The following is a 22,935-nucleotide window of genomic DNA, read 5'->3' as shown; positions in this document are numbered from 1 at the left end:
GGGATGAGGAGGAGGAGGAGAAGGAGGTGGTTGAGGATAGCGCACAGCAGGCAAGCAGAGAATCCCTTCTCCCCGGCAGCCAGAAACTGTTCATCACCCTGGGGTCAATACCCTCCCAATCCTCCCAAGGCGGGCTCCTGGACCATGAAGCCGGAGAAGGAACCTCTGGTGAGTGTAACTTTGTAAATATAATACAGGGTTTAAAAGCAAGCATGTTTAATGATTAATTTACCACACCAAGCCAGTCGCAAGTAGTCTGGAATCATTGAAGAACAAAACCTTGCAGCGATTGGGGCCGGGCTTTGGCTGTTTGCCTTTGGCTGAAAATAAGTCCTCCCCGCTGTTAGCCACGCAGTGGGGGGAGGCCTGTTCATGGCAGACCGGGATCTTCTCTGATACTAGCCTTGCGGTGCGGGGGGCGGGGTGAAGCAATCATCCCAGAGAAATGGGGGAGGGGGGTGTTGGATTGTGCTGCACATTCACCCTAAAACCACAGCCCCTCCTTTTTAATGGCCAACCCAACAGGCTTTGCTTGCTATGGGAAAGGAGGGCGCTGCTGTTTGAAATCGTTCCCACATGTTATGAAGATTGAAGAAGCCGAAACCCTTTGCCTTACCATGGCCGCCTGCAAGTCGAATTCTGTTGCCCAGCCAAGTGTGTGTGATGTCACACACCAAACCGGCAGGCACTCAATATAAGAGGCAAAATGCAATCTTGTAGCAAAAGCACATGTGCTATGTAATGTAAATCACTTGATTCAGTGTGAAATAGTCTTCCCTTTGTTCTCTAAAATGTATCTTTTTAAATACTACTCTCCCTTTTTTTCCTCCCACAGCTGCAAATGTTTCAACCCTCCCCCTATCATCTCCGTCCCAGAGGCTAACGCAGATTAGAAGGCGAAAAAATGCACTCACGACGAGATGTTCTCAGAACTCATGAAGTCCTCCTGCACTGAAAGTGCTCAGCAGAACACGTGGAGGAAAACAATGGCAGAGTCCAGGAAAGCGTTAAATGAATGCAATGAGAGGAGGGAGGAGTATGCTGAGAGGAGGCAGTATGCAACGCTGAGGCTAATGGGGGAGCAAACTGACATGCTCAGGTGTCTGGTGGAGCTGCAGGAAAAGCAGTAGGAGCACAGACCGCTGCTGCAGCCCCTGTATAACCGCCTGCCCTCCTCCCCAAGTTCCATAGCCTCCTCACCGAGATGCTCAAAAATGCGGGGTGGGGGGAGGGGGAGAGAAGGAGGCTACGGGCACCCAGAGGATTGCCCAAGCAACAAAAGGCTGGCATTCAATAAGTTTTGAAGTGCAGTGTGGCCTTGTCCTTCCCTCCTCCCCTCATCCACCACCCCACCCAGTGCTTCCCTCCTTCCCACCCCTCCCAGGCTACCTTAGCAGTTATCCCCTATTTGTGTGATGAATTAATAAAGAATGCATGATTTTGAAACAATGACTTTATTGCCTCTGAAAGTGGTGATCAAATGGAGGACGGCGACTGGCTTACAGGGAAGTAGAGTGAATCAAGGGGGCGGGTTTTCATCAAGGAGAAACAAAGAACTGTCACACCGTAGCCTGGACAGTCATGAAACCTGTTTTCAAAGCTTCTCTGATGCGCAGCACGCCCGGCTGTGCTCTTCTAATCACCCTGATGTCTGGCTGTGTGTAATCAGCGGCCAGGGGATTTGCCTTAACCTCCCACCCTGCCATAAACGTCTCCCCCTTACTCTCACAGATATTGTGGAGCACACAGCAAGCGGCAATAACAATTGAAATATTGGTTTCGCTGAGGTCTAACCGAGTCAGTAAACTGCGCCAGCGTGCTTTTAAATGTCCAAATGCATATTCTACCACTATTCTGCACTTGCTCACCCTATCGTTGAACAGTTCCTTACTACTGTCCAGGGTGCCTGTGTATGGCTTCATGAGCCATGGCATTAAGGGGTAGGCTGGGTCCCCAAGGATAACTATAGGCATTTCAACGCCCCCAACAGTTATTTTCTGTTCTGGGAAGTAAGCCCCTTCCTGCAGCTGTTCAAACAGACCAGAGTTCCCGAAGATGCGAGCGTCATGTACCTTTCCCGGCCATCCCACGTTGATGTTGGTGAAATGCCCCTTGTGATCCACCAGTGCTTGCAGCACCATTGAAAAATACCCCTTGCGGTTTATGTACTGGCTGCCAAGGTGGTCCAGCCCCAAGATAGGGATATGCGTTCCGTCTATCACCCCACCACAATTAGGGAATCCCATTGCAGCAAAACAATCCACTATGACCTGCACATTTCCCAGAGTCACTACCCTTGATAGCAGCATTTCAGTGATTGGTTGGCTACTTGGATCATAGCAGCCCCCACAGTAGATTTACTCCCTCCAAATTAATTCCAGACTGACCAGTAGCGGTCTGGCGTTGCAAGCTTCCAGAGGGCTATCGCCACTCGCTTCTTAACTGTGAGGGCTGCTCTCATCTTGGTATTCTTGCGCTTCAGGGCAGGGGAAAGCAAGTCACAAAGTTCCATGAAAGTGCCCTTACCCATGCGAAAGTTTCACAGACACTGGGAATCATCCCAGACCTGCAACACTATGCGGTCCCACCAGTCTGTGTTTGTTTCCCCGGCCCAGAATCGGCGTTCCACGGCATGAACGTGCCCCATTACCACCATGATGCCCAAATTGCCAGGGCCCGTGCCTTGAGAGAAGTCTGTGTCCATGTCCTCATCACCATTGTGATCGCGCTGTCGTCGCCTCCTCGCCTGCTTTTGCAGGTTCTGCACATACTGCAGGATAATGTGCGAGGTGTTCATGCTTGCTCCATTCTTGCCATGGTATGGCGTCTGCAGGAGAGCAGAATTGCAGTGGAAGACTACTGTTAGCACTGCGCACATTTCCCGAGGAAGAACACACGTACTCGGGAGCCCATGACAAACAACAGAGAAATTCGCTATAGAGGCAATAGCAGCAGAGCAGAGTTGCAACAGAAGCGGTGTATGACAATGGTTTGCAGACCTTCTGCACCATCTGCTGCCAGGAGCACCCAGGACACAACAGTGGCGCTGAGCTGAGCGGGCTGCACGCTTGCCGTGGTATGGCATCTGCACGGAAAAAAGGCGCAAAACGATTGTCTGCCATTGCTTTCACAGAGGGAGGGGAGACTGACGACATGTACCCAAAACCACCCGTAACAATGTTTTTGCTCCATCAGGAATTGGGAGCTTAACCCAAAATTCCAATGGGCGGCAGAGACTGCGGGAACTGTGGGATAGCTACCCACAGTGCACCGCTCCGTAAGTCGATGCTAGCCACAGTAGTGAGGACGCGCTCCACTGACTTAATGCGCTTAGTGTGGACATACGCAATCGACTGTATTAAATCGATTTCTAAAAATTGACTTCTATAAAATCAACCTAATTTCGTAGTGTAGACATACCTTAACATGCTCATTTAAAGCTGCACAATGCTCCCTTATAACTTTGTTTGGCAGCCGCCTGCTTTGTGCACTGCTTGCAGAAAGAGCAGCTCGTTGGAGCTAGCTAGTGGGGGGTTGGAACCAGGGTGGACCGGCAGCCCCCTCATGAGCTCCCCGCTCCCCTAAGTTCCCTGTGTGGCAGCTGCCCAGCAGGCTATCAATTACCTGGCAGTTCAGCTATCCCTCCCCGCACTGCCATGTGCTGCTCCTGTCCTCTGCCTTGGAGCTGCTCCTGGGAGCCTCCTGCTTGCTGTGCGCGGGGAGGAGGGGGGGGGGCTAATGTCAGGGTGTCTCCCTCCACCCCCCGATCCTGTCCCCCACTTACCCTATCTACATAGAGCGGGGGGGACACGACAGGCCTCAGGATGGAGGGAGCTTGCTGGCAGTAGCTGCTGTCTCAATTCGCTGATCTATTTAAAAAGGCAATGTACTTAGAATGGGGTCAGCGTACTTAAAGTGGCAATGTGCATCTTTCTCTCTCTCTCTCTCTCACACACACACGGTGTGTGTCTCTGTCTGCCATGCTGTCTCCCCTCCCTCCATTGGTGCTGCCTTGTAGAGTGTAAGGCTATATTAACAACGATGTGTTAACCCTTGAGGGCTCAGCCAGTGCTAGTTCATCATTTAGCAGTAAGGCATTCCCTGGGAAATATCCCACCCTCTGACTTGACCACTTCAACCAAGCTTCACAATCATCATTGCTGTGTATGGTGAAAAAAATTTCCCTGGAATCTAACCCCACACCCCCATTTACATTAATTCTTATGCAGAAATTGGATTCCCTTAATATCGTTTCGCTTAAAGTCGCATTTTTCAGGACTATAACTACAACGTTAAGCGAGGAGTTACTGTAAGTAATTCTAGTTATGATCGGATTATTTTTTATCATACCTGGCTTAAAGCTTCTCATAGCATAACTGCCCCTTCTTCCCCTTTCCCAGAGAACACACCAGACAGACAAACTGAAGTTTTTTCCTCATTTTAAAGAGCCTCCCATTGGCTCTTTTGGTCAGGTGCCCACTCCTTTCCTTTTACCTGTGGGCTTGTTAACCCTTTACAGGTAAAACAAGTAGAGAACAGCTACTAAGAGGAATTTTATAGCTAACTGGTTGGCTGGGGAGCCACCCCCCTCCCTTTCATTTATCACAGGGCCCCATTAAAAAACAAAAACAAAAAATCTAGTACAAGGCTTGAAAATATCTGCTTTCCACTGGTCAGTGAATGGGAAGCTTTCCCCGGTGTGTGACAGTGGAGGGCAATGCCTAAAATCTGCAGAAATTGAGGGTTTAAATTTTCATTTTAAAAAGTGTAAGTTTCTAGCCTACATACAATGAAACCTTTCCAAGCATGACCAGATGCAGAATAATTTCTGAGTCTGAAGACAGACAGCGCCAGAACTTCTGTTCCTGCTCAGAGCTACCCAAAGTAGCAGAAGAGCGACTGCTGTTACAGGGTTCTGAACAGGAGCAGTCGCATTAATTTCATTCTGCGACTGTTCGGAAAAGCTCTGAGTCCCAGCCAATCCAGGCACTGGAGCAGAGAGGAGGATCCAAAACCAGGCTGAGAGTAAAGAACACAGAGACATTACCCACAGCAGTTGGTCTTTGCAATTGTCTCATCCTCATGATAAATGCTCTGTTCAGAGGCTTGGTAGTCTCTGATTCAGAAAGGGAAAAACTGAGGGATGAACCTGAGCTTGATTTATTGTTTTTCATCCTCCACTTGGATTTATGGGAGGAGTCTGAGGCACTTAATAGAACATTCTTTTGTCAGAATGATGCTCCTGAGGTTCTAAGTCACGGAGGTCTACTTATTTTTAGACTTTGGTTCCTTTGTGTCCCCTTTTGGGTTTTGGAGCTCCTTTCATGTTGGAAGTTGAGAACAGGGGGAGGGAGGAACAGCTGCTGGAGGAGAAGAGTCTAATGAAGTAGACACAATAATAGGCTGGCCTCAAGAGGGCAGGAAGGTCTGAGCATTTTGCCTCACAATATACAAAGTTCTGTAGGGTCTTGGGAGAGGAATGGAGAAGACTTCTCCCATTCCAGGGTACAAAACCTGATTGCCTTCCTAATGGGAGAGGTAGGCAGGTTAATACCTTAGTTGAGTAGAAGGGAGGGAAAAACAGACAGAAGTGCCACTGAATTGACAAGCTGCCCTGATGTTGCTGGAGGACATGAGTTGGAGGCACTTAACCCTTTGAAAGCAGTCTCTGCTGCACTGTAGGAGCCAGCAATCTGCCACTTGCTGTTCCCTTCCTAGGGGATGAAGCTGCCAGCTGCTGTATTAAGGAGGACAACATTAGCAACGAAGGATGAAGTTGCCTTGCTGAATCTGCTGGGTTAGCTAGATGGAGGTGCTTTTAGGGGCAGCCTGCTCTGTGGATGCTGCAGAGATGTGTCCAGAGATTTCAGACTCAGAGAGGTGTCTTGGGAAGGTCACTTCTCTGGAAGGCCTGCAGTCACTGCTTCTTCTCAGTGTTAGTTCTCCCTCTGTGCAAGGCAGCGGAATGCAGGAGCTGATCTTGCACTTCCTTCTCTGCTTCTTAGCCTTCACTGTGTGTGGCTTCCAGCAGAGCTGGGAGCACTCAGAATCCTCCTTGCCTGACACTTTATCTAACAGGAGTCTTTTAGGGAGTCAGTTTTATCTTTCTCCCTCTCCAAAATCGGAAGAGCAATGGGCTCCAAAGCTGCTTTGTTTCTGGTCTGAGCCTGTCGCAGTCTTCAGCCATGTAGCAACCAGGTCTCATTCTGCCCCTTAATACTAGGGAGATCACTAGCCCATTGTAGGACTGGCCAATACCGAAACAGAAAAGAACAAATCCATGCAAATCCCCCTCTCATGAAAGCCAGGCCTAGTCCTCCCACTCCCAAACACTCTTGACATAAGTTAACATTTTATAACATTACCTACCTTAGAATTGCCAGCTAAAGCCACACAACTCAAGGCTATTCCCCTCATCCTTCACTCCAACCCAGGCAGTACGTTTCTGGGCAATTATAGCACACCTCACCCATCAAGTTATGTTGCAATTTAGAACCTAACCCTGCAGATACTTAGGGTATGTCTACACTGCACAGTTGTCGCCAAAACTTTTGTCTTTCGCGGGTACTTTAAAAGCCCCCCCGCAAAAAACAAAAATTTTGCTGATGCAAGCAGCAGTGTGAACACAGCTTTGTTGGCAGGATGGCTCTGCTGCCGACAAAGCTTATGCCGCTCGCAGGGCTGGAAGTATTTTGTCGGCAAAAGTGACGACAAAATACTGCAAAAGAGCGTTCACACACGCTGCTTTTTAGCAACAAGGCAACACAGCCTTGTCGGTAAAAGCTGCGTAGTGTAGACAAGCCCTTAGGGATGTACATAATCCTATTGAACTGAGTGGCCCCACTCACATGTACAGTTACTCACATGCTTAAGTGACTGCAGAGTTGGGGTCAGACTAAGTTTCACAGGGCAAGGACCCTGTAATTTGTGTATTAAGTATGATGCACATTTATGTTGCTGTATAATAAATAATAATTAGAGTGACCTTTGGTCTCCAACACGGTCAGTCTGTCATAAGCATCAGAGACGTTATATTTAAAAGAACTAGCCGGAGAGAGAAAGTAAGGAATTGTTACAGAAATTCTGCATTGGCTTTTAGTCTCTGGATAAAATAGAACTTTCTGATGAGCTTATTGTTATGTATCAATTCCATTTCATAACAGCAGTGAGAGGCACTGCAGGCAGAGCACTTCAGGATGATTACTGCATTTCTTGGGTAGTTAAGTAGACCTGACCTTCAGCCACATGCCTTATCACAATGCCTGAGGTGATGTGTAATTGCCCAGAGATGTATTGCCTGGGGAGACTTATTGTTTAATTATAGGGTTAGGAACATTCTGCTAGTCCAGGCATCTGATTGGCTCCACATGCCTAAGTGCTTTATAATGGGCCAGTACACTAGTGCAGTGGTTCTCAACCAGGAGTATGCATACCCTTGGGGGTACGTCAACTCATCTAGATATTTGCCTAGCTTTACAGCTGGCTACATAAAAAGCACTAGTAAAGTCAGTACAAACTAAAATTTAATACAGATAATGACTTGTTTATACTCCTCTATGCACTGAAATGTAAGTACAATATTTATATTTTAATTGATTTTCTAATTATATGGTAAAAATGAGAAAATAAGCAATTTTTCATAATAGCGTGCTATGACACTTTTGTATTTTGACGTCTGATTTTGTAAGCAAGTAGTTTTTAAATGAGGTAAAGCTTGGAATACGCAAGACAAATCAGACTATTCGAAGAGGCACAGTTGTCTGGAAAGGTTGAGAGCAACTGCATTAGAGTATACCTCTGCACATGAGCCAGAAGAGGCTCTCTTGCTCATTGCAGACCCATTTTAAGACCAGCCAGGCTCTCCCTTTAATCAAGCAGTCTGTCTTGTTTTAGACAAGATTTACTGAGAGATTTTCTCTTGGAAGCAATAATAGATGGATGGAAAGAAAGAACAGAAATGAGTAAACATGGTAATTATCCCCAATGTTGCAAATAAGAGCAATTTCTCATTCCGAGACAAGCCTGAAAAACAAGATTAAAATGCTTGAGGGACATGTTCTTGAAACTGCAGGTAATAGAACAGATAAAATGTATTTAAAATATCTCACAGGGGATGTGTACCTTTTAGCTAATAGCTATTAGATACTAAATTGTATTGTGAAAATAATATTCTTCCACCCTTCATTATGGAGTTAACATTGTACATATAAAATGAGTAAAAGAGCAACGTGTCTTTAAAAGGCAACTGAGTCTGGTTCCAAAAAGCCAGACTCACGCCCCTGATATGCCTTGGGAACCAAAGCACGACAAGAAACACAAGTGGCATCTGCAAGCACAGACATTATATCAGCAATATTAATAATCCATGCAAAGGACACAATTTAACAAACAGAAAAAAGGGAAATGTGGTGGGACAAAGCATGAAGGGATAGTATCTCAACTAACACTTAAGAGGAAGTAAACAATGGACTTGCTTCTCCTGACTTCCACAGTGCCCACACCATGGCTGCCAGCTAACAGACTGCCTGAAGTACCCACCACTAGAAACAATTTGTCATATGTCAGATCAAATAAACTCTTAATAGACCATTGCGCTCCCTTAAGCAGAAGGCAGCCAAACTCCAAAGGAAAAATCCAAGAAGCCTAACCGGCCATGTTAAACCCAAGTGCTTACACCAACCAAAACACTTTTCATTTTAAAAACACATCATTACAATACAATCTATTCCCATGTAGCAGCTTCTGTGCAAGACAGTCATCAGCAGTATCCATTATTAAAAAACAAGTGAGGTTTAAATTATCACTCTTGGGCTGAAACACGACATAGATAAAGAATGTGAAGTTTCTGGACTAACAGAACAGTATCTCACTCATTCTTGGGAGACATTTAGAAGAGTTTTGAAGATATAAACTGCTTTATAGCTGCTAAGGATTATCACCATCTTTCCACTAAAAGAACAGGAGTACTTGTGGCACCTTAGAGACTAAAATTTATTTGAGCCTAAGCTTTCGTGGGCTACAGCCCACTTCTTCAGATGCATAGAATGGAACATATATTGAGGAGATATATACACACATACAGAGAGCATGAAAAGGTGGGAGATGTCTTACTTAATTGGCCTCTCAGAGTTGGTAAGCGAAGAAAACTTTTGAAGTGATAATCAAGATATCAAACTCTCTGCACTGGGCTAAGAAGTGCAAAAGATGATTGTATAACACTGTCCTATATTGTCAGTATTTTTTCTTCAAATGGTATTGTACATGTAGTATGGATTGGTCTTGAAGTACAGCTTAATCAAGTGCTTCTTTGTCTTTTGTCAATGAAAGACAAGGGGAGATAGAAGCCTTAAAGACTATAACTGATTTTAAAACCAGGCCTTTAGCCATGCACCAAGGAGACAGCCCTGCAGTGCTCTCTGCTGGACTTTCCGGACCTCTTTGCCATCTTCTAGCTTTCAAGTGAAAGGTTGATAAGGAGCTTGTCCTGTGCAGTGGGAAAACATTTCATCAAAACCAATCCTTTCTGATTTTTAAAGGGGACGAGAGATGAAAACTAAAGACCATTCCTTGTTCAACTTTTGCATGTGGACATGAAGGTCCAGCAAGTCACTGATCAAGCTCTATGGGATTTTTGGTAGATCTTTACAATGAGCTCAAAACTGTGCCATGTCCCCTGACTGAACTGTAGCTCAGAAACCAGAATGGTCTCTCCATATTGTACATGAGTTTGATGCAAACTGAGCCATTACAAACATTGAATCTATCTTCCCTTGTAAGTATTCTCACACTTCTTATCGAACTGTCTGTACTAGGCTATCTTGATTATCACTTCAAAAGTTCTTTTCTCTTAATTGGTCTCTCAGAGTTGGTAAGACAACTCCCACCTTTTCATGCTCTGTGTGTGTATCTATCTATATATCTATATATTTTTATTTATTTATTTTTCATTCTATGCATCCAAAGAAGTGGGCTGTAGCCCACGAAAGCTTAGGTTCAAATAAATTTGTTAGTCTCCAAGGTGCCACAAGTACTCCTGTTCTTTTTGCAAATACAGACTAACACGGCTGCTACTCTGAAATCTGTCATCTTTCCACTGCCTCTTTTCTTTAGCCTGAATATTTTTAAACATAACTATTCATTGTGGAATTAAACAGTTACATTCTGGTATAGGAGGAACTGTAGAGTCTATCATTTGGGCATGTATGCGGCAGGAGCTAATTTACAAGATATTTAGATTAAAAAAAAACCCTACAAGGCAGGATCTGCCTTTTTGTTTTATTTGTACAACAGGGCCCCAATCCCCAACTAGGCCCTGTAGGCACTGCCACAATACAAATAAATACTGCTACTGCATCTGAGTAGAGTCTCCTCATCCCCTTCAAAGCCCTGCTTCTGTTCATCTCTTGCTTCACCCCGCTGCCACCACCCTGTCTTCCATGTTTTCAGTATCTCTGTATTTTCCTTCCTCCTGTCGTTTTCCCTGCTTGTACCTGCAGTCATATCACACTGCGCTGGGATCCTGTCACATCTAACAAGCTACAGAACACCTAGATACTGCATGAAGTGGTGTTATAAAACCAGTAGGTAACATTCCCCACTGAGTCAGTGATGAACCTAAATCCCAGCACAGTGTTAGGGGACACTGTTCTGCAGGATGTGCCATGCTACAGGGGAGTTTCAAAACCAACATCTTGTGATAATTAAAGATTCTCTAGTACTTTTTGCTAGAATAGGGGATGTTATCCCCAGTTTTCTGGCCAAATTTTAACTCCAATAATTACATTCTGCCTCCTAGCTACTCCCTGAAGTAGCAACAAGATACTGTATTCTTTGATGCCTTCCCTTTATCAGTGTGTATTATTGCTGTGAGCTGTTAAACAAATGTGTCCCACATCAGAGGTGGTTGTCCCAGACACTAATAATATCATTCTAGTTTGGCATACAAGAGTCTTGTCATCACTAGAAAGGGTTTGCCAATATAGCTATACCAGCAAACCTTCCTAGAGGAGGTGCAGTTTATACCAGCAAAAGCATATCGTATAGCTGTTCCTTGAACAAAATAAGCTACACCAGTTGTGACGTTATCTGATTAAAATATAACCATGCAAATCATTATCACTACCACTGTTCTATAATTGCAACAAATTTTATACAAAGTGTAACACATGGCCCGAAAGGGTTAAGCATCCTGCAGACTAATTGACCCAGAGTCAACCTACAGAGACATGTTAGAAATGGTAATTAGGGCCATTCCATGCTTGAAAGGCTAGAGCTTTGAAGTGCAAACCTGTATTGTTAGAGAATTAGAGGTGATACTAACTGTGTGTGTATATCTTATTTACTTATATCTTAGATGCTAGCCGTGTAAACAGACAGTTCCAGAGATCAAAAGGGAATATTAACATTTAGATGAATCTTGGGTGCAATAATGTCATTGTCTACATGTCTCCTTAAAGTTTGTGATAAACTGCTTAATGGATAAATTATTTTATGTTAATCCATGTAGTTAATTACCAGTGAGGTTTAGGAAACAGAAGGTTACATCAAAAGCCTATTGTTCACCCAGGACTGTATAGTCAAGTGGCTGCTAGAAAACTGAACAAAAGTCTCTTGGGTCCTGATCCTTTTTATCTCAGATCTGCTTGATGCTTCATACAGGGGAAGCTTAAGACACAAGAGTAAGATCCCAGTCCTGACTGGAGCACCCTGAATATACACATTGGACTATTACCTATGAACTAATTCTGAAAGAACTCTTTGCAACTACAAAGCTCCCCGTCTCTGCTATGAATCTGAATCTCAATTGTACTCATGTCTATATGTATACTGATCTTTTAACCAGTACTCACTTTTCTTTTTTAATAAATTTTAGTTTAGTTAATAAGAATTGGCTATAAGCATATATTTGGGTAAGATCTGGAATATTCATTAACCTGGGAGGTAATGTATTCGATCCTTTGGGATTGGTAGAACTCTTAAATGATGAGTAAGATTTTTACTAATCCTCATCATATTTGACTTGGGTGTCTGGGTGGAGCCTATGGCTGGGTTACTTCAAGGGAACTGTGTTGTTGGCTTCTGGATAACAAGTGAGGTATTATAGAAGCTGTTTAGTGCTGGCTTGGTAAATCTAAGTATTGGAATATCCACCAGCTTTGGGGATTGCCTCTCCCCCATTCTTTGCAGTTCACCCTAATTGAGTGACTTCAGTTGGCTCCCCTGGGACCCTGGTCACACCAGTAAAAGGTGTTTTTCACCAGTTTAACTGTGTCAACACTAGGGCTTTTGTTGGCATAGCTATGTCAGTTAAAATGGTGTTTTCCCCCCCACACTCCTAAGCTACACTGCAAAAACCTTTTAAGTAGACTGGAACTTATAGATTCATAGATTATAGGACTGGAAGGGACCTCGAGAGGTCATCGAGTCCAGTCCCCTGCCCGCATGGCAGGACCAAATACTGTCTAGACCATCCCTGATAGACATTTATCTAACCTACTCTTAAATATCTCCAGAGACGGAGATTCCACAACCTCCCTAGGCAATTTGTTCCAGTGTTTAACCACCCTGACAGTTAGGAACTTTTTCCTAATGTCCAACCTAGACCTCCCTTGCTGCAGTTTAAACCCATTGTTTCTGGTTCTATCCTTAGAGGCTAAGGTGAACAAGTTCTCTCCCTCCTCCTTATGACACCCTTTTAGATACCTGAAAACTGCTATCATGTCCCCTCTCAGTCTTCTCTTTTCCAAACTAAACAAACCCAATTCTTTCAGCCTTCCTTCATAGGTCATGTTCTCAAGACCTTTAATCATTCTTGTTGCTCTTCTTTGGACCCTTTCCAATTTCTCCACATCTTTTTTAAAATGCGGCGCCCAGAACTGGACACAATACTCCAGCTGAGGCCTAACCAGAGCAGAGTAGAGCGGAAGAATGACTTCTCGTGTCTTGCTCACAACACACCTGTTAATACATCCCAGAATCATGTTTGCTTTTTTTGCAACAGCATCACACTGTTGACTCATATTTAGCTTGTGGTCCACTATAACCCCTAGATCCCTTTCTGCCGTACTCCTTCCTAGACAGTCTTTTCCCATTCTGTATGTGTGAAATTGATTTTTCCTTCCTAAGTGGAGCACTTTGCATTTGTCTTTGTTAAACTTCATCCTGTTTAACTCAGACCATTTCTCCAATTTGTCCAGATCATTTTGAATTATGACCCTGTCCTCCAAAGTAGTTGCAATCCCTCCCAGTTTGGTATCATCCGCAAACTTAATAAGCGTACTTTCTATGCCAATATCTAAGTCGTTGATGAAGATATTGAACAGAGCCGGTCCCAAAACAGACCCCTGCGGTACCCCACTCGTTACGCCTTTCCAGCAGGATTGGGAACCATTAATAACAACTCTGAGTACGGTTATCCAGCCAGTTATGCACCCACCTCATAGTAGCCCCATCTAAATTGTATTTGCCTAGTTTATCGATAAGAATATCATGCGAGACCATATCAAATGCCTTACTAAAGTCTAGGTATACCACATCCACCGCTTCACCCTTATCCACAAGGCTCGTTATCCTATCAGATTGGTTTGACATGATTTGTTCTTCACAAATCCATGCTGGCTGTTCCCTATCACCTTACCACCTTCCAAGTGTTTGCAGATGATTTCCTTAATTACTTGCTCCATTATCTTCCCTGGCACAGAAGTTAAACTAACTGGTCTGTAGTTTCCTGGGTTTTTTTTATTTCCCTTTTTATAGATGGGCACTATATTTGCCCTTTTCCAGACTTCTGTACACCCATTGTTCCCCAGGAGGAGTCTGGCCAATTCCAGGAATCTTACATAGGAAGGTGCATGTATGCAACCAATCTCCTCCCAGGCAGTTGAGAAAAGTAACTGGGAGAAAAAAAACAACAGAAGAAAATACAGTGGTTTGAAAGAGGCACTGGGTTAAAACTAGTTATTGTTTTATTTTATGTATTACAATGCTCCTTTTCATTTGATAAATGGATTGGAACTCATCTGTTTCACAGGTATTTCTGCAAGATTTCTGCAATTTCCTGCTGAAATGCAATGTATAACTTTTGGGAGTGATACAGAATCCTAAGTATATTAGAGAGGGACTGCAATTCCCCTTTCCCCAGCAGCAGAGTCACAAAACATTCCTAAATTACTGGGCCTTTCAACACAAGTACCAACAGTTTTTATTCTTAAAATGGAGGGAGGAACCTCATTGGTTAAAGTGCAGGAGTGAGGCTTTGTCTACACTAGCACTTTTGTCGGTCAGGGGTGTGGAAAAAAAACCCACACCTCTGACTAATGCAAGTTTCACTGACAAAAGTGCCAGTGTGGATAGTGCTCTGTCGGTGGGAGACACTCTCCCGCCAATATAGCTACTGCCGATCATTAAGGGTGGTTTAATTATGCTGGCAGGAGACCTTCCAGCGGCACAGCTGCAGCAGTACAGCTGTGCTGCTGTAAGGTCTGTAGGGTAGACATAGCCTGAGAGTCAGGAGACCTAGCTCTGCCACTAAGCAAATCACTTTATAACTCTTGTGTATCATAATTTACTTAGAGAATGGGCCCATCAAAATTCTCTGGGCATATCTGCATAATTAAAATCGAAACCATGCTGCCCAAAGTCAATCTTCAGTAAACTCTTTCTTCACGCAGCGCACAGTCAACTTGTGGAATTCCTTACCTGAGAAGGTTGTGAAGGCTAGGACTATAACAGAGTTTAAAAGAGAACTGGATAAATTCATGGTGGTTAAGTCCATTAATGGCTATTAGCCAGGACAGGTAAGGAATGGTGTCCCTAGCCTCTGTCTGTCAGAGGATGGAGATGGATGGCAGGAGAGAGATCACTTGATCATTGCCTGTTCGGTTCACTCCCTCTGGGGCACCTGGCATTGGCCACTGTCAGTAGACAGGATACTGGGCTAGATGGACCTTTGGTCTGACCTGGTACGGCCTTTCTTATGTTCTAAACTCCCTCCCTACCAAGGTAGGCCAGATATATTCCCCACTGCGAGACCTCAAGGAAAAGCCAGCGAAATCAGATGTGTTTTAGGCCTAAACACAGTAGGATTTACCTGGACTAGTTCAGCACATGCTAAAGGCAGCGTGCCCTGTCTACACTACATTTTTAGAACCTGCTAACTGTGTGTTTTAACATCACACCTTTAAATAAGGCCTATGGGCTTGTGTGCACTATGAGTTAATTGATTACCAGTGAACTCACATGTTTGTCCCAAAACAGAAATGTTTCCAATTTACCCTAGGCAGAGCCCTCAAATTAACTCAAGGTGAAAAGTCAAATGTAGCCAAGCCCTTACATGGTGACTTAATGTTCAGATTTGAGCTCTGTTGGACCAGTGGGGGAAAGCCAATTCCAAAGCCTAGGCTCAGATGCTCAAATCTAGGTACTATTATAGCAGGAACAATTCAGCTGATCTCAGCTGGGAGGCAGTTTCTCCTGCTCTAAAAATGGAATAAATATCCCCATGAGATTTTAAAGTGTGTAAGTGCTTTGAGATCCTTGGAGGAAAAGTGTGACACAATTGCAAAGGACTGGAACATATTAACATTATAGATAGAGGAAGAGGAAAAAAAAAAGGGGGGGAAATGTAAAGGAAGAATGTAATGTAAAGGCCTCCTAAAAAACTAAACTGAGCAGGATCCAGCAGAGGAGGTCTGAAAATCACTCCCCCTAAAAAAGCAAATGGGGAAAAAGTAAAATTAATGCCAACAAAGTGGGAGGAACACAAAGAGAAAGGGGGAGGCAAGTGTGTCATCCTGCATTCCATTCAGTGTTCTTAGCACCAGAGCCACGCTCAGCATCTATTTTTCAAAATGTATTTAAAGAGCATTCAATGCCTCATGAAAAACCTATATTTAGGCACCGTTTTGTCTGTATCTAGGTTTCTTTTCAGCTGTGGGTACTGGCATCAAAGCAGAGGACACAGATGTAGTCCCTGCTCATACACGATTATTGCTTCCTAAGAACACATTAACTACACCACACTACACACACACAAAATCAGTTAGGTGCATGTGACAGAGGAATTGTAAAGTATTTAGGGTTTCAATGTGACATTTCCAACAGGGAGTAAAACAGGCATTTAAAAAAAAAAAATGAGAGAAATGTTTGATTGTGTCCTCATATGAAACAAAGTTCTTGTTTTCTGGTAAATATCACAAATCATGAAGAACAAAAGTAATAGATACAAATCTGTCATTTCTGGGCAGTCTTCATATACACTTTCATGTACATAAATTATGAGCCAAATCCCAAGGTCTTTACTCAGCCCATACTCATAGCTAGTCTGCACTGAAAACTTAACTCCTGAGAGATGTAGCTATGCCAGTGTGAAAAATTCCCCGAGAGAGCTAGTTATGTTCACCTAATCCATGGTGTAGACAGTGCTAGGTCGACGGAAGAATACTTCCATCAACCCAGTTACTGCTTCTCTGAGAGATGGATTATTTACAGCAACAAGAGAACGCCTCCCATCACTGTAACGAGTGTCTGCCCTGAAGCACTACAGCTATGTCGCTTTAGCATTTTAAGTGTAGACATACCCATCAAACTCCCACTGTCATAAGACTTTTGCCTCAGCAAAATTCTCAGGATTTTACCCTAGATGATGTGAAAATATAACTAATGATCTTGTGCCATCGACATAATTGCAGCTTCAAGGGAGTCAAAGGAGCCTCTTGTTGCCATATCCTTAGAGGTGGAGAAGGCCTTTGACTGTTTCCTGGGATTACCTTTTACTTGCTTGCTAAATTCAGATTTGGTAGTCAATTATCTCATGGATTAAACTTTTTATATGAATCCCTCTTCCAGAGTGGTAACAAATGGCATTATTTCAAAACCATTTCCACTTCACGGGGTACAAAACAGAGTTGCCCCCACTGACCTCTGCTGTCAGAACACAAGGTCATGCTTTATGCTGATGACACTCTTGTTTTCAGCACCTCTCAGTCTGCTCCTAACTATTAAACCTAATAAATGCACTTGGACACCTCTCAGGATATAAAATCAATTGGGATAAATTGGAATTTCTGGACATAAGAAAACATGCTCATAGGGAAATCTATGATAATTGGAATTTTAGGTGACAACCCAAACATGAAATATTTAGCGATTCTCCATTTCATTGGGGATGAGTATCTGGTCAAAATTAATCTAGAGCCCAATCTGGGCAGACTGAGAACTTTTAGCCTTTGTGGCAAAATTAATATTATCAAAATGAATGTGTTTCCTGAATACGGCATATCCTGGGAGGTTTCCTGTTTACTATTCCTTTGTTTTATTTTAGGAAAAATAAAATTTTAAAATATTTCTTGCGGGGAGACGCCAACACTAGCTTTGCATAAACTGCAACTCCCAGTCACATTTGGAGGCTTCCATCTCCCCAACCTGCAGCATTAGCATACAGCCTTTACCCTTGGATAGGCAGTCCTGCGGCTCCAGAATATAACAGAGCAGACCCTTTCCCGGCTGTTGGTGGGAGGGGAGTTAGTCCCTTTCGCTGGCAGGAATACTAGGTTCAGCTTATTTCCATTTTGATTGTAAAATGTCCCCCATAATATTGGCTACCAGACAAACACGGGCCAATTTGGCTAGAAAAAAAAATTAAATTCCATCCCTTGTCACACACTGATGCTGTACTTTGGGGCAACCCACTGTAGAAAATCAACAAGAAAGCACTAATTTGGAGAGAGTGGATGGACAAGAGGGCTTGTCAAAACTGGGAGCAGAGTGCACTGTTGTAATTGCACTAGCGCAGCATTGGCTCAAACCCCTAACGTAGATGCACCACACTGGCGAAACAAGTGACCTGCATGAGTGTAGCTTCCCCCAGATTCAAACTGGTGTAAACTGCACCAATGCAAGCCACTTTTTACATCAGTACAGTCTATCTGCATAGGCGGTTGGCCCAGGGTCAGCTCGAGTGGTACACACACACACACACACACACACACACACACACACACACACAAAAAACACTGCAACATACAACAAACTCAACACCCAGTGTAGATAAATGCTTAAAGCCATACAACGCTTTCACTGCTGGATTAAAATTTAACAAATATCTAACAATCACTTCAAAGTTTCATAACCTTGAAGGAGACCTGCTTCTCTTGAGCCTGTGCCAGCTGTCACTTGAAACTGAGTAAAGGGCCCAGGCAACATCCAAACCTTTGGAGCTTTAAACTCACAATTTACAGCAGGATCTAACTCATACTAGGCTCCTGCTAGATCTTTTTAACAGTCCAGCAATTTATTTTGGAGGACCATGAAAAGTAATAGCATTAATAAGTTACCAAAAGGAGAAACAACTGCAAAAAAAAGCATAACTATACTAAAGCAGGAATCAAGGCTATGAGAGAACCATTTTCAGAGCTGTTTGTTTTTCACTCTTCATTGTCTTGGAAAAGAAAATGGAGTGAATGTGTTCCATATGGATATTGTCCACCATTTGTTACTATACATCTATTCAAGCTTACTTGAAAAACCAACATTTTAATTAAAAACCCACGGTACCGCATAGTATGGCTGTGAAATATGTTTGCAATAACAGATCATTACAGTAAATGCAATACAGCTTTGTATTACATTTTTCAAGTAGTGTCCCAAAATGTTTACAAATTAAATACTCCAGTAAAGAGTAATTCAGAGGCACAGTGTTAAGCAAGGAAGAAAAGATGTTTACAGATCAAGGTGGATAAAAATAAATTATTTTTTTTATTTAAATCAGATTTTTTTGATAAAATGCTTTTTGAGGGAAAACCCTACCTAAAGATAGTTTTAACTAAGATACATTATAGCTCAAAGATATCTTATAGAACAGGGATTATAAATTCTAATTCTATAGTATGAGACAATATATTCATGTAATGTTTAAGAAAAGTTTTGTAAATGGAGTTCCAACAATTCATGGATTAGGGCCGAATTTTATGGGGTTCCAGGGGCTTCTGTATAGATTATTTAGGTTAATCTTTCTATCTACCCAATGGGGCTCAATCTAGAAGATACCATCAGAGATGCTTAGTTTTGCAACTGTGGATTTGTGTATCCAGAGATAACATGCTTGTTAACAGCAAAAATGTTTTAAATAAATAAATAAATAAATAAATAAAGGTGAGAAATAACAGACCTCAACCCTATTGTCCCTCTGCAAATTTGTGTACACAGAGTCAATCCCTTACCTCTCTCTAAAAGTGCAAAGTTTCAAAAAGTTCAGTGAATAGAAGGTTGTTGGGGGCAGAATAGATCTGGACAAGGAGAAGAAGTCTGGAGATAAACGTGAGAAGGGAGGGACAGGCAGTAGAAACAAAAGTGAAACTGTTTGAGCAGCATACTCCAGAAATCTTGAGGTCTTTCTGAATGTAGGTTTCAGAGTAGCAGCCGTGTTAGTCTGTATCCACAAAAAGAACAGGAGTACTTGTGGCACCTTAGAGACTAACAAATTTATTTGAGCATAAGCTTTCGTGGGCTACAGCCCACTTCATCGGATGCATGAATGTAGCCTTCATTGATTTGAGATCTACCACACCATTCTCTCACTAGATGGGAAAACCTATAATGGCAGCAGGTTGTAAAAGAGACCCAGTTGGGAATAAGAACCATTCAAGAAATATATGTTTGCTGATGATGTTTTAAAGAAAGTCACACCAGTGAACTGGTGGAAGTCACTTAAGCACTTGAATTCAAAGACTGTTCAAGTGATAATCTCACTGTTAACAACAGTAGCTTCTTCTGCTGGTGTAGAAAGAATATTTTCTTCCTTTGGACGAATTCATTCCAAATTGAGAAATTGTTTGGGACCTGAAAAAGCAGGAAAGTTTGTTTTTCTTTTCCAGATTATGAACAAACAGGAAAATGAAGGTGAAGATGACTGAGTTAGCTGCAGAAGCCAATATTTTAAGTTTCTCATGTTGATCTAGCTGACACAGTCGATTTAATTTTTTTTTAATATTTCATTTAACTATTTTAGTTAAAAACAATTTTAAATAAAAAAAGATTTTAAAAAACTTGAATGTTTAAATTAAAAAATGCATATGCTTGTTTTGTTAAAATATTATACGTTTGCTGTTTAAGAAAAAAATCCAGAATACATAACATTATTGTTTTAGTTAAATAAAACAATTTAAATGTCTGTCTGGTGATGTTCTCCTCCTAATACAGCATGGCAAAAAATACTCCAAATATTAATGATTAACCTGTTGAATTGGAGAGGATTCACCTCCCAATGACTTCATAAATATCTGCTTCAATTACCTTTGGTAAATGAAATAACCAAACAATCATTCATTTTCTGATATAACTGTAAAACTAATCTGAAAAGGTTTCAAAATAAATCACTTTAAAAATGTATAGCGTGTACCTTCTAAAAATGAAGCCTACATCTATCTCTGAGTTGTGAAGAATATGTATTAAGGTTATAACAACCAATAAGAACGCACTTTTATGTAGAAATCCATGATTAAATCGAGTTTCCCTGACTAGTGATTTAAATCACTTTTAAATCACTAATTTGATTTAAATCAAATCCACCCTTTTACAGATGAAATCTGAAATGAGATGGAGAGCCAGGAAGGCTATTCCAGACAGTAATGGTTGTAAAGGAGAAGGTTCTCTCTCCAAATGGTAGAACTACGTGAAGGGACTGAGAGGAAGCCAGGGCCAGACAAGCAGTGAAAGAGAGGAGAGGCATAAGGTCCATGTGTGACATTGCACTCCATATATTTATGGAAATAGGCTTATGAGTGTAAACATAATGTAACTGGAATATGCTTCATGCAAAAGGTCTCTTGTAAGGTATCATTACAAACTTATAATCTACTGAGTGTGTTCATCCTATTTGTATAAATGTATCGTTCTGGTATCTGAAGCTAGACATATGAAGTATTACTCTGAAGTCCTATTGTAATTATGCAAAGTGTTGGCCATTAATGGTGGCTTGGAATCTTGATGGCTCCCATTAACTAAGACAATTGGTTGTGAATGGCTCGGTTTACTCGCAAACCTTCCTGGGTACATGCAGGCCAGCCCTGAAAAAATGGAGAATGAGGTCTTACAGTGACATGATTATGTCATCTGGTATCGGAATCCATCTTAAACCTGGTGCTTTTCCATTTAGAACGGGGTGGGCAAACTACGGCCCGCGGGAAGGATCTGGCCCGTGGGATTGCCATCCCTGTGGCGCCGTGGGCCCCGCGCCACTCCCAGAAGCAGCCAGCCCCACGTCCCTGCAGCCCCTGATTGGGGGGGGCACAGAGGGCTCCATGCGCTGCCCTCACCTGCAGGCACCACCCCCCACAGCTCCCATTGGCCAGGAATGGGGAACCGCTGCCAATGGGAGCTTCGACGGAGGTACCTGAAGGCACAGCAAAGGCAACACGCGGAGCCCTCTGCCCCCCCCCCCCCCCGGGATATGGTGCCAGCCGTTTCTGGGAGCAACGTGAGGCCAGGCAGGCAGCTTGCCCTGGCCCCGCTGCGTGCCTCTGCCACCTTGGAGCCACTCCAGATAAGTGGCGTCAGGCCATAGCCCGAACCCCTCCTGCACCCCGCACCCTAACTCCCTGCCCCGAGCCCCCTGCTGCATCCCCACACCCCTCCTGCACTCCAACCCCCTGCCCTGAGCCCCAATGCACTCCCCACTCCAACTCCCTGCCCTGAGCCCCCTCCCCTCCTCTGCCCCAATCCCCTCTATCAGTGTTATAGAGGGCGGACGATTTATCAGTTTACTCTGTATAAAGCTTATACAGGGTAAAATTGATTTTGGGGGGTTTGGATCCCATTGGGAACTGGGTGTCTGGGTGCTGGAGATAGGTGACTTGCTGAGCAGTTTTTGGTTCAAGTCTGCAGCTTTGGGGGCATGGACCAGACCTGGGTCTATGTTGCAGCAGGCTAGTGTGTCTGGCTCAAGAAGGCAGGGTTCTGGAGTCCCAGAGGTAGTTTCAGCACATCAGGTGACAGTCCCAAGGGGGTCTCTGTGACCGAATCTGTCACACCATGAAGTCGGCTGGCATGAGTCCACACAGAGTATTCAAAAAGAAGTGGAGTTGCTTGATGTTAGGGTGATGCATTTGATCCTCTTTGTAGGTGTGAAAATTCCAGCAGTAGCATTTTGGACATGCTGGAATCTAGTTGGGATTGGGGAAGGTTGTAGGAAAGGGAGCTAAAATAGTCAAGACAAGAGATGACAATGATGACAGGCCTGATAAGGAAAACTGCAATAACCTTTTTCAAAGTAGAGAGAATGATCCATTGCCCAGCTGTTTACAAGCTCTCCAGTGCTATCGGTGAAGTACATAAATAAGGCCTATACAGGTTAAAAAGCCAAATATTTATGGGAAATGGGTAATAAAATGCAAGGACAGCAAAAGAAAAATTAAAATACTTCAAAAGTACTCAATACCAAAAAGCCCTAAGTGGTTTCACATGGGTTAGTTTTAGACAAGTTGTCATTTATGCAAAAACTAAATTAACCAAATGGCAAGTCTATCTCATGTGATCTAACCCACACAGATTAAAAAAAAAAAAAAATCAGAGTTCTCAATCTACTGAGAAAAGCAAAAAGTTATGCCACAATGAGAAATGTGGTACAAGTACCTGAACAGAACAAAAGATAAAGAGGATGCTTACTCTATGGAGTGAATAAAACACAAGCAGGTTAACAAGTTAACTCAGGACATAATTGGAATGCCTAAAAATATAAGAACGGCCACACTGGGTCAGACCAAATGTCCATCTAACCCGGTATCTTGTCTTCCGACAGTGACCAATGCCAGGTGCCCCAGAGGGAATGAACAGAACAGGTAATCATCAGGTGATCCATCCTCTATCCGCCATTCCCAGCTTCTGGCAAAAGGAGGCTAGGGACCCATCCCTTCCCATCCTGGCTAACAGCCACTGAGGAAC

The 22,935-nt window shown here is 43.2% G+C and overlaps 1 protein-coding gene across 9 annotated transcripts in view; it reads right to left on the bottom strand.

Moving 5' to 3' along the window:
* SIL1 (SIL1 nucleotide exchange factor) overlaps positions 1 to 22,935 on the bottom strand; it is a 234,465-nt gene that overhangs the window by 197,110 nt on the left and 14,420 nt on the right. The gene's annotated exons all lie outside the window — the stretch shown is intronic.

The sequence above is a fragment of the Chrysemys picta genome, chromosome 8 (assembly GCF_011386835.1).
Source record: "Chrysemys picta bellii isolate R12L10 chromosome 8, ASM1138683v2, whole genome shotgun sequence".
NCBI classification, from domain to species: domain Eukaryota; kingdom Metazoa; phylum Chordata; order Testudines; family Emydidae; genus Chrysemys; species Chrysemys picta.
This window is presented reverse-complemented; position numbering and strand designations above follow the sequence as displayed.